The sequence below is a fragment of the Urocitellus parryii genome, unplaced genomic scaffold (genome assembly GCF_045843805.1).
Source record: "Urocitellus parryii isolate mUroPar1 unplaced genomic scaffold, mUroPar1.hap1 Scaffold_43, whole genome shotgun sequence".
In the NCBI taxonomy this organism is placed as follows: domain Eukaryota; kingdom Metazoa; phylum Chordata; class Mammalia; order Rodentia; family Sciuridae; genus Urocitellus; species Urocitellus parryii.
The window spans coordinates 2,174,078-2,185,336 of NW_027553833.1; the positions used below are offsets into that span (position 1 = coordinate 2,174,078).

The 11,259-nt window shown below is 38.9% G+C and overlaps 1 pseudogene; it reads right to left on the reverse strand.

Annotated features, from left to right (window-relative positions):
- Positions 1-2,615: 2,615 nt before the first annotated feature.
- LOC144252480 (small nucleolar RNA SNORA70) lies at positions 2,616-2,762 on the reverse strand (annotated as a pseudogene).
- Between the last annotated feature and the right edge of the window lie 8,497 nt (positions 2,763-11,259).

Genomic DNA, 11,259 nt, shown 5'->3' on the forward strand with positions numbered 1-11,259 from the left:
AATAGTGCCTGAAGCATAAAAAAAATTAGTTATTTTTAAATTATAAGTTTAAATTCCACCCCCATGGTACTTTCCATCATACTCTGCTATCCTGTTTTAAATTATAGGCAGCATCCGGGCAGTGCTTTTCTTCCAGGGACTTCAATGATTCTATGTAGAGTCAACTTTGCACTCTTCCTTCTACCACCTCCAGCTTCCCATTCCCAATGTATGGGATTCTCTCCAACTGTCCTAAATGTTCTCCAGTATTGTGCATCTTCAAGTGCAAAATCTCAATAGTTCCCTACTACCTACCTACCACAGTATTAGGGGATCCTTTTCCATCCAGAGAAATGGCCACAGGAAGATCCCACCAAAGCCACAAAGTTTGAAGGAGAAGATGGAGCTTAACCTGTTCTTTAAGGGAAGGGTAAGAATGCAACAAGCAGAAATTAAGAGAAAAAGGCAAAGTAAATGCCATGAGAAAAAGGGCAGTGTATTCCACATCACTTCACAGGTATTGACAAGTAAAAAAGAAATGGGAATACTGATTATAGCCATCTAAAGGGAATGTGGAAAAAGGAATGAGTGAAAAGGAAGGGAGAGAAACACAGGATACAGAAAAAAAAGAAATTTAAATAGATACAAAGGGAGGATGGGTGACTAAAAATACCAAAATAAAATTAGAAAAGTGGACAAGAAAAAACAAGATATATACATAAATAAGGATCTTCCCAATTGTTTTTATGTTGTTCTCTTTGCAGAAATGGGGATTGAATCAAGGAGTGTTCTACCACTTAGCTACATCTCCAACCTTTGTTGTTGTTGTTATTGTTGTTTTACATTGAGACAGGGTCTTGCTGAATTGCAGAGCCTGGCCTCAAACTATCGATTCTCCTGTCTTAGTTTCCTGAATCACTGTGATAAGAAGCATGCACCCCCATACCCAATAGAATTGCCACCTTGTTGGCAAAATTTTAAATGAGAAGAAGTACTCCTTAATGTTTAGCTTACGAGATAATGACATCAAGGTGCAAAGCCAGTAGGCAGATTTGAGATTTTCCAACTCCAGATTAGAATATCAATAAAACTAAAAGACCTGATATTGCAGATGAAAGAGTCCTTTGTTCATTCTGACTTAACAATACCCTATCACCCACTACTTCCTCCCCAAGGCTTGGCTCCAGGAATTGCTCCAGTAAACAGCAGGTTTCCCCCCCTCACCCTATGTCCCAAAGGACTCACCAGTACTCTAAGCTCAATCATCTCCTATGCCGAACATGATCACACCTTTTCACAAGAGCATCACTTTCCAAATAACTGCAAATCTCTGACAACCATGACTGCTTCATGTGTCATTTGTCTCTCTAAAGGAAGTTAGGGTACTAGTAAAGCAAAATGAGCTCTCTAAAATACTTGCTAAATGAGATTACCTCAACTCTTCAAACCTAATCCTAGGTAGAGGCCTACTGATATGATTACACTCTGATGCATCCTTCTCCATAACTGAGAGTCTTCAAATACTTATTGACTAAGAGTAGGAACAGCAGTTATGATAAACCATTCATTCAGTCCTACAAGTGATAAAGGACATAGAGCAGGTTTTAAATGGGACAGTCACTAATATAAGGTGATTCTGAATTATTTCAATGATATTAAGATTGTGGAAATTGTGCCTAAAATAATTGAGTTTTGTTATAAATGAAGAATATTCAAATTATGTAATTAAAACAACTTTAGAAAACACATTACTGTATATTAGCTCAATTTAAAATTTGTCAACTTTGATTACTGAAGACATTTGTGTATATATGTAAGCACTTGATCAATTACACTGATCAATAATAATTAAAAATGCTAGGGATGAGTTAACAGAAAAAAAACAGGCTCTTCGGTTTCAAATCAAATAATACCTGACATACAAGAAAAAGACAGTTTATGTTGCTGCTAAAATGGGAAAGACTATGAATCTTTCATAATAAAGGTGGTGACAATCCCAGCTTACACTTGTTATTAACCATGTGTCAAGCACTATTGACTGAGAATTAACCTGTTTTCTTATCTGCAATATGATATATTATGTATCTCATAAGGTTGTGTGAGGATTAAACCAGAAATGCAAAACTTCAGGAGTTGCAATAGCTAAGTGATCAATAAATGGTTACTATTGTTACCATTTGGGACAGTGCAATCAGGTACCCAGGTTTATTGTGACCACCATGAATAAGATTGATGCTGGTAGAGAGAGAAGCTTCAAGGACAAGACCCACTAGTTGTGCAGGGAACGAGCACAAGAGTGTATCTGACCTTATGACCTTAGGGCTTTGTGATTAAGAGCCCATATTCTTAAATCATAGGTATTAGATATGAAATTCAATTTTAGAGTCAAATAAAAATGTGACCTTGACTTTGAAAGAAAAATAGAAAGTACCTTGGGCTATGGTGAATGAGGAAACCCAAGTTCCAACTTGAGGTAGCTATTACTACTATGCCCTTATTCTGAAGCTTGGTGAGTTGCAAATGATGGCATGGCCAATATCTTCTATGACCAGAGTGTTATGAGACTTCTCAAAAACAACTTAAATACTAGTCTGGAGGCCAGAGCACAAAAATAGATAAGAGAAATAGGGAGAGGATGATGTACTCAAGGTCCCTTAGAGCAACGCAAACAACAGAAACCAGGAATGAGTTGTATACATAACCAGGGAATCTGCTTTGACAGTCACTGTATGCTGAGCTCCCATCAGAGAGATGGAAAGTGAAGTGGGATTAAGTAGCTGTGGCTAATTTAACTAGATGGAGAACATTATGTCTTCAAAATGTAATGAAAGTTTTGGAGCACATAATGTGGAAAAAGGAGATTCAGATAACATAACCTTATAAATGACTAATCATTCTGTGAGTTTTCCCCACCAAAGATGGCTATTTATCTTCACAATAAAGATTCATGCTGCATCATGAAACAAAAAGAAGTATTCATTAAGGATGATAACCCTCCATAACAGAAATACTTAGAATACATTTTTAAAGTTAGAAGAGCATTTTCACATGAATAATAATTGCACCTTAAAATCCCCTGTATTTTTCTACTATAATGTGGCCACAAGAAGCCTCAATTTTTAATTTATCATTTTAAGAATTATATACAGCAGAATCAAATGTAAGTTGTTAGAAAAATGGAAAAAAATTACCTTGGTCTACGGTGAATGAGGAAACCCAAGTTCCAACTTAAGGCAGCTATTACTAGTATGCTGTAGAACTGCCACAGGGATGGCTGGCCCAAGAAGGAAGCCTACTAATATTAAAAGAAGCTAGAGACCTGCATTTTTATTTAAAGGTATTATTTCAAAACCTAACCCCCACATAAATATTAAGCAGGTTAAAAAAAAAAAAAAAAACCTCTTGGCAAGCCATTTTCCAAGACCCTGAGTTTACAAATTCTATGCCCAACCACACTAGCATTTTAATGGCATTCATAATCTTCTCAGATCCTAATTTTTCCCTACAATTTAGCTTTCTGAAATTTGCCTCAGCTTATGGAATCAGAACAAATGAAGCATAAAAATGCTAAAAAAAAAATACACTTTCTGTATTTTCATTTTCTTGACCTGATTTAGGAGAAGTTCCAAAACAGGCACCGGAGAGTAATCAAATTAGTACTATACATAAAACTCAAACTCCTTAACAATAAGTTTTATTTCAATTAAAATATTTCTATAACAACTTCTGATCAGAAATACATTAACTGAAAATAACTCGCTTGTAATGAAAAGCAGACTATTAAGGCTAGTAAATATTTTTCTTTATTTCTTTTCTTTTCATTTTTTTTCTGGTATCAGGGATTGAATCCAAAGTACTCAACCACTGGGCCACATCCACAACCCCCCCCCCCCCGTTTATACATTTTGAGACAGTGCCTTGCTAAGTTGCAGAGGCTACCTTTTAAATTATGATCCTCTCGATTCAGCCTCTTGAGCAGCTGGGATTACAGGTGTGTGCCACCCTGTGCAGCAATTCTTGCTTTTTACAAACCATTGTACCTTGTATTTTTAAAAGAATTCTTGAACCTTTAGAATCCTTAGCCAAGGACAATGAAGGAAAACACTCTCCTATGGTTTCTGATTGATGCTTTAATTTGGATTTAGCTCATCATCAGTGTAGTATGTTTGTTATATTCTCCTTAATACCTCTTCTGATGTTATACTGACAATGACCAAATGAGTTTAAAAATATCCTGAATATTTGAGTGTATTTTATAAATTTACAATCACTAGTGCTTAACATATTGTTTATAATATTAGCTATTTTACAGGTCCCCATCTAAAACAATCTACTGATGGAAAAAACAAATGCTGCCAATGGTTATACTTCCTCTCCTCCGCAGCTTCAACAGTGCCTGAAGACTCCTTCCACCAAGTTGCAGATTATATGCATACTAAACATTTTTCCCTATCTTATATTTGTTCTTATTTTTGATGACTCAAAAGTCACTGAACCTGTCTTCTGGGTTGTCTTTTTGGCATTGTCCACTCCCACTTGCCTCCTTAACTGCCAATTTACTTCATCCAGGATCCATGAGTATTTGCCTGAGTGTTAAAGATGCAGGTGTTTTAACAATCAATGCTTATTCTGGAAGCCCAAAGAAAGCTAGTATAGCAATAGCCGCATGGGTCAATTAAGGTATTTAGGCATTTGTTTCTCATCTGTCTCATGGGATAATGCTATCATTAGCGAATTACGTATGATAATGTATTTAAAGTGTGCAATGCACACACAATAGAGAATAATGGTGCCATTGGCCAATACCGGTTATCCCACTCCATTTAGCATCTAAATCAGAGACAGCTATTTCCTACTTCAGCAGAAGGACTTTAAATCGAAACACAACACAAGACACACGAGTCTGTTTGAATTACTGCAACCCAGCTCTATTGGGAGTTTGTAATAACCGCCGTAATAATTCATTTTATCTTTCAATGCAATATCACTTACAAAGTCCGAGGAGTCACAAAATCAAGGATCCTCTACATTGTGAATACACAATGGAAAAATGAGATGCAGAAAGAGAATGTGAGGAGGGGGCACGCATATTTTAAAATAACCCTATTTCCACTTAGAATGTGCAACAACAACAAAATAAATCCTAAATCCAGCAGCACAAACAGATGTTTCCTAAGGAAAACAAAAGGCTAGAGATTGTGCCGAAAGCTTAACGAAAGTAAGTCTGGATCTCTGTAAAGGATCATTCTCAAACAAACGCCATGGGAACTAGTCAGACGCCACCCCACCCCCATCATTCCCGAATCCCAATCTTGAAGCCCTGACAAAAAGTTGAGAGAGAATAAGACACAGCACAGATCCTGTGGCACACCAGAGCACTAGCAAAGAAGTGGGGGAACACAATGCAGAAGCAGCTTACTATTCCCAGGTATGAAAACAGGAGGAGGCACCCAGCTGGCCACAGACCCTGGGGAGCTGGGTGTCGGGAGGAGTTGGGCGCAGCTCCGTGACTGGGAGGCAACGTCCTGGGGAAAGGGAGGAGGTCGGGTGTGCGGGCTCATAGGGACTCCTGCCAGCGTCTGGAGACAAACTCCCAACACTCACAATTCTGCCATCCCCACTCCTTCCTGCAGCTCCCTCCAGTTCTCCTCAGTCACTCCACCCCGTGGGTCCACGGAACCCGCCAAGCAACAGCACCCACACTGTCAAGGAAACCTCTAGAGTGCGCCTGGACCGCCTCATGTCAACCCTTGGGACAGAGCCGCCACCCGCCTTCTGCTCATGCGCACAGGGGTGCAGCGAGTGCACTCGACCAGCAGGATTGAGGTCGGAGCCAGTGCGCAGGACAGAAAGGCAGTGCCTTACCCCGCCTGCGGTGTGGTGCGTCCAATCCACCAAACTGGGCGTGGAGCACTGCCTTACCCCACTGCTTGTGGCTGGTCCACCCTGCCAAAAGTCCGAAAGTGGGCATGGGGCTCTGCCTTAACCCCGCCTGCTTGTGGCTGGTCCAACACGCAAAAAGTCGAAACCTCCGCGTGGATGGGTGGTGCCTTACCCCCGCCTGCGTGGGGCTGGTCCACCCTGTGAAAAGTCCTAACCTGGGCGTCGAGCGGTGCCTTACCCCACCTCCGGTGCGGGGAAAGTCTGAAAATGGGCGTGGGGCGGTGCCGCTCACCCAACCCCTGAAATGTCCCATCCTGGGCGTGGGGCGCTGCCTTATCCCTCCTTTGGTGCGGCCTGTCTACCCCGCGAAAACTACCAACCTGGGCGGGTGGCAGTGCCCTACCCCGCCTGCTGTGCTTTGGTCCACCCGCCAAAAGTCCCAACCTTGGCGGGGCGGTGCCTTAACCCTCCTGAGGTGCAGCTGGTCTGACAAGGGAAAAGTCAGAAACTGGGCTTGGGGCGCTGCCTTACCCCGCCTGTGCAGCTGCTCCAACCCCCGAAAAGTCTGATGCTGGCTGTGAGGCTCAGTGGGACCCGCCTTCACTGAAAAATGGCTGGCACCAGGGGTTTATCGCCAGATGGTTGGCATTTAACAATCGCTCAAGCTGATTGTTAAGATGATTCTTGCAATAAGTCTCTGTGTCCTCTTCTTCAATTCCTTACATTTCCCAAATGTCCCTCTTTGTTTTCATGTTTCATTGATTTTTAAAAAATATGTATTTTTAGTTGTAGATAGACACAATGTGTTCGTTTGTTTTTAAATTTATTTTTATGTGGTGCTGAGGATCGAACCCAGTGCCTCAGGCATGCAGGGTAAGCCCTTTACCACTGAGCCACAACACCAGCCCTGTTTCATTGATTTTGTTGTAATTAAAGGGAGCAGATGTTGATAGCACTGATAATACTGATTGACCCTTCTGAGGGATAATAAAATGAGAAGGTGCAGAAGGAACATTATGGAGTACCCTTTCTGCTACCTAAAGCGTGGTCTTTGTCCCCATTGCCTATCCAATAAAGATGGCAGGGTATGAGAAAAATGGGGAAAAGAGTTTTATTGTTTTGCTAGCTAAGGAGAAACATGGTGGACTCCTGTCCCAGAGGGTGTGATTTTCTCTGCCTTCTGGAATACAGGACTGTTAAGAGGAAAACGGAGGCTAGCATTCAAATATGATGGGTAGATATAATTAGTGGGCATCTATTGGGTGTCCTTGATAGCTGTTGCTGGAATTCCTAGATTTGGAATAATGTAGGTTTTTATGGCTACTAGTTTTCATGTAAGCTACTAGTTTTCCTCTAAGAACTGTTTCTGCTTTACTCCATAAGTTTGCGACCTTTAATTTTCACTTTCATTTATTTCCAAGTTCTTTGCAATTTTTTAGTTGAATTTCCTCGTTGAACATGGAAACCTACATTATAAAAGAAAAGCACTCTCAACCCAATAATCTACTGTTCTAACTTATGAAAAAGGAAAAAGGAAAAGGCAAACCAGAAATCTAAGGAAAACAAAGGAAGGAAATAATAAAGTGAGAACAGACATTAATAAAATAGAACTTCAAAAAAATAGATGAAACCAAACATTTTTAAAAACCTTTTGAGAGGGACAATGAGTATCTAAATAATCAATATATCTAAGATGAAATCACTGGAAAAACACTGAGATAAATAAAAATGAGAAGATTTAAATTACTAAGTTTAGAATGATTCATGACCAAAGTTACAGAAGCACTCTACCACTGAGGGTGAAGGGTACCCCTTCACTTAGGTATTTTATTTTGAGACCAGGTATTACTTGAGACCAGACTGGCCTCAAGTTTGTGATCCTCCTGCCTGAGACTCTCAATGAGCTGAGACTACAGGCATATACACGTGCCCTGGAAAACCAATGTTATTTTGATACCAACCACACCCAAAGACCATTAATTATGGGGAAAAATGACTATCAACAAATGTGTTTTATAAATACTGTCTCAAAAAAAATGGGGGTAGCATGTCTGGGGATATGGCTCAGTGGTTAAGTACCCCTGGGTTCAATCCTTGGTACCAAAACACAAAAATTAGCAAAAATAAAATAAAATATTGAGTCACCAGTGTATAAATGGAAGTTTAGTTCAGTACATACTGTACTCTTCTCCATTGCAACAGTGTATTATTTATTAAGATCTATCATTACTCCTAAACTAACATCTGGCTTTGTTTCAATTTTAGAGTGGCTGACCCTGTCTCTGACCCAGGGAGAACACAAGGCAATGAACTGGAACCTCAGCAGATGGTAATTTGAAGGACAAAATGTACTAGACATTTCTAAACCATAAAAAAAATGTATTATAAATGTAAATTTTCTATCAGATAGTAGCAATTTGGCCAGATAGGTCTGGCAATGGGAACTGATATAGCATCAAAGCTAAGAGGGCAGGCTAAGGTTGGACAGACTTGGATTAGATTTCAGCATTTTACTATTTCTGTATTCATGAGCACATTACATAGTTATTCTAGATACTGTGGTACCCTGTACAGAATCCTCTCCTAAAGGCTACACATTCTACTTGCAGCTGCTGGGAATATCAGCCAGTGTTAGAATATACTAGGATTGTTCTTGGCATTAGGAAATTTCTTGCTGAAGGCTTTAGCATGCATAAATTGGCTATGGATCCAGGGGGAAGTTTCTTAGTTCTGGTCACTTAAAATACAAGCTCTACTTCCAGCAATAAGCAGGCAACTTGAATATACTGATTTGCCATTGTATAGGGATGACTGAAGCACAAATAAGAGTTCAAATTATTTTTTCACCTAAAACAATTGACATAATTAGTGCTATAACTTTTAAATTTTTTTCATCATTGACTGGATATAACATGCCAAAGATCAAGAGGATGAGCATGCATCCTTCATGCCTTCACAGAAACAACACTGTATTTCACATTTACCTTTGCTTGGTTCAAGATACACCCAATGAACTATGAACCTCTAATAGCCATGGAGGGAAGAGGCTTTCCAAAGCCCAGATACTAATGTAGCCTGATAAAATCTGGAGGAGATCAAATTTGCAGAATACCTCAAGCATGACTTAAGATTTAAAGCCTCTTAAAGAAGCACTTCAAATTATGCCAAGTGGTGTATGCCCAGTTGCACTGAGAATGTTTCAATTCTTAAAGAGAAAGGGTATTAAGAGTTTCTGGCATGCCAAACAATAGATAATGTTTCATTCCATTATATTCTATAATGAGTGTGTGTCATCCCAGCCTTTCTCTGACTGTAATTCATGCATTCTTAAAAACTTATTAAAATGCATTGAATCAGAGCACTGAAGACAACAAAAATAGAGACAACATTTGACAGCAAACCAAATAATGTTAGTTTTGTTTTGTTTTGTATTTTCCCCCATGGCACATGTAAATAAAATGTCAGACACCCATAAGTTTTTATGTAAAATTATTCATAAAGGGAAGTGATGTCTCAGGCTCTGGTACGTTACTACCACAGCGAATTAACTCACTGGCACATGTTGCCTTTGAAGGGTTGTTCCTTCCCTAAGTGTCATGTCACATTAGCAAACATTTCAAATCATATTGTTCACCATTAAACATGAGACTCATGTAAATTGCCATAATTAAAATGCAGGTCTTTCACAGCAAAAATATTAAGGTTTTTCTATGGTCAACTTCATTTTCCCCATGTGAAAAAGATATGACTGTAAGATGTAGGGTAATTGTCCTGGAAATTTGGGGGTTGGATCTTAGAGAATTATCAATCGATGAACAAGTCACATCTGTTGGATAAGGAGGGTGGAAAATCACAATCTCCTGAAGAAGTTAGGAAAGACTATATAGGTTTCCCAATTATCTACAGAGCCACATAATGGAATGTTGATGTGAACTGAGGAGATGCTGGGGAGATGCAGAGGTGATACCTTGATTGCTTTCTCAATACTTGAAATTAGGGATTTTCCTTTTCACTTCTAATTTTGAAGTAGAGTAACATTGATCAAGGCCACAGCCAAATGTAGCCTGTTACAGAATATGTTTTCAATAACTAGTCTTGTTTTCAGTCTATTCAAAAACAATGTCCTAAGTATTGCCTTATTTGTTTTTGTAGCAGGGATTGAACTCAGGGATCCTTAAGTTCATTGTCCTAGTATCTTAATATTACCAAAATTTTGAGGTAAAGTGAGAATTTAGTGTCAGTATTTGAAAAGTCAACTCTGTGTCCTTAAAATTAGTATTTAATTTGTAATTTAAAAAATAACAGTTCTAACATCACTGGAACCCAAATCATACTGATTAAAAATGTACAAATGAAAATTGTAAATATATGATATAAAAACAATTTATGTTCAATTTACAAAGTTATTGGAAATTTTAGAGAGTGTTAATTCACTTACTTCTGGGCAAATAATGGGTTTCTCCAAATACAACAAAAGAAAAAGTCCCCCTTGCTTTTTCTAAACTCTTTAAAATACATTTATTTATTTATTTGTTTGTTTATTTATTTATTTACTTATTAATTATGTGGTGCTGAGGATTGAACCCAGGGCCTCAAGTGTGCTAGGAGAGTGCTCTATCACTGAGTCACAACCACAGCACCCTCCCTTACTTTTAAACTTCCAGTAAAATGGTACAAAATTTAACCAAGGAATACAGGGACAAATCTTCCTGTCTTAGACATACAATTTTGAGATTAGGATTTCATTGAGACTATAACTTTCAGAGATGCTTTATCCACAACAAAAGTGTTTTATATATAACAGAACAAATGAAAGTTATAGTTATAGTTCCTAGTAAGGGAAATTAATTCTAAATATTTTAGGCAGTAATTAAATGTATCAAATATTATTGCTAGCACAAGAGTCTTCAGGAGGAGCAGAACATCAGTTTTGAAGGTCATAAGGCCCAGAGATATGTGCAAATGCTACCAGAAGATGGGTCCCAGTGGAGTCACCAAATGACATCATCACTGCAGCTCACAGCTGACCCAGAAAGTTTTTTGGAAGCTTGTCTTTGTTCTGAGGTGTTGCATGAGTGTGTCTTATTAGAATATCCTGTGTCACTCACTGGTTCCAACTTAAGTGGGAGGTAGGAGAGGTTGTCTGACTCTGTCACAGGAAGGCCTGGAATCAAAAGTTGGAGAATTTCCCAGCACAGGAAGAGTGTTCAAAAAGGCAGGCAACCCCAGTAGGTTAACAATCTACCCCAGGGGGACTTGAATCAAGTGACTTTCCTCCTAACATCCCTAAACCCTTTCTTTCTAAGAAGTGTAATGCCTGGTAATACTGAGATGATTTACCTCCAACAACTTAAGAATTTTTTAGAGTTCAATCACCTTTACAATTCTAGGTCACTT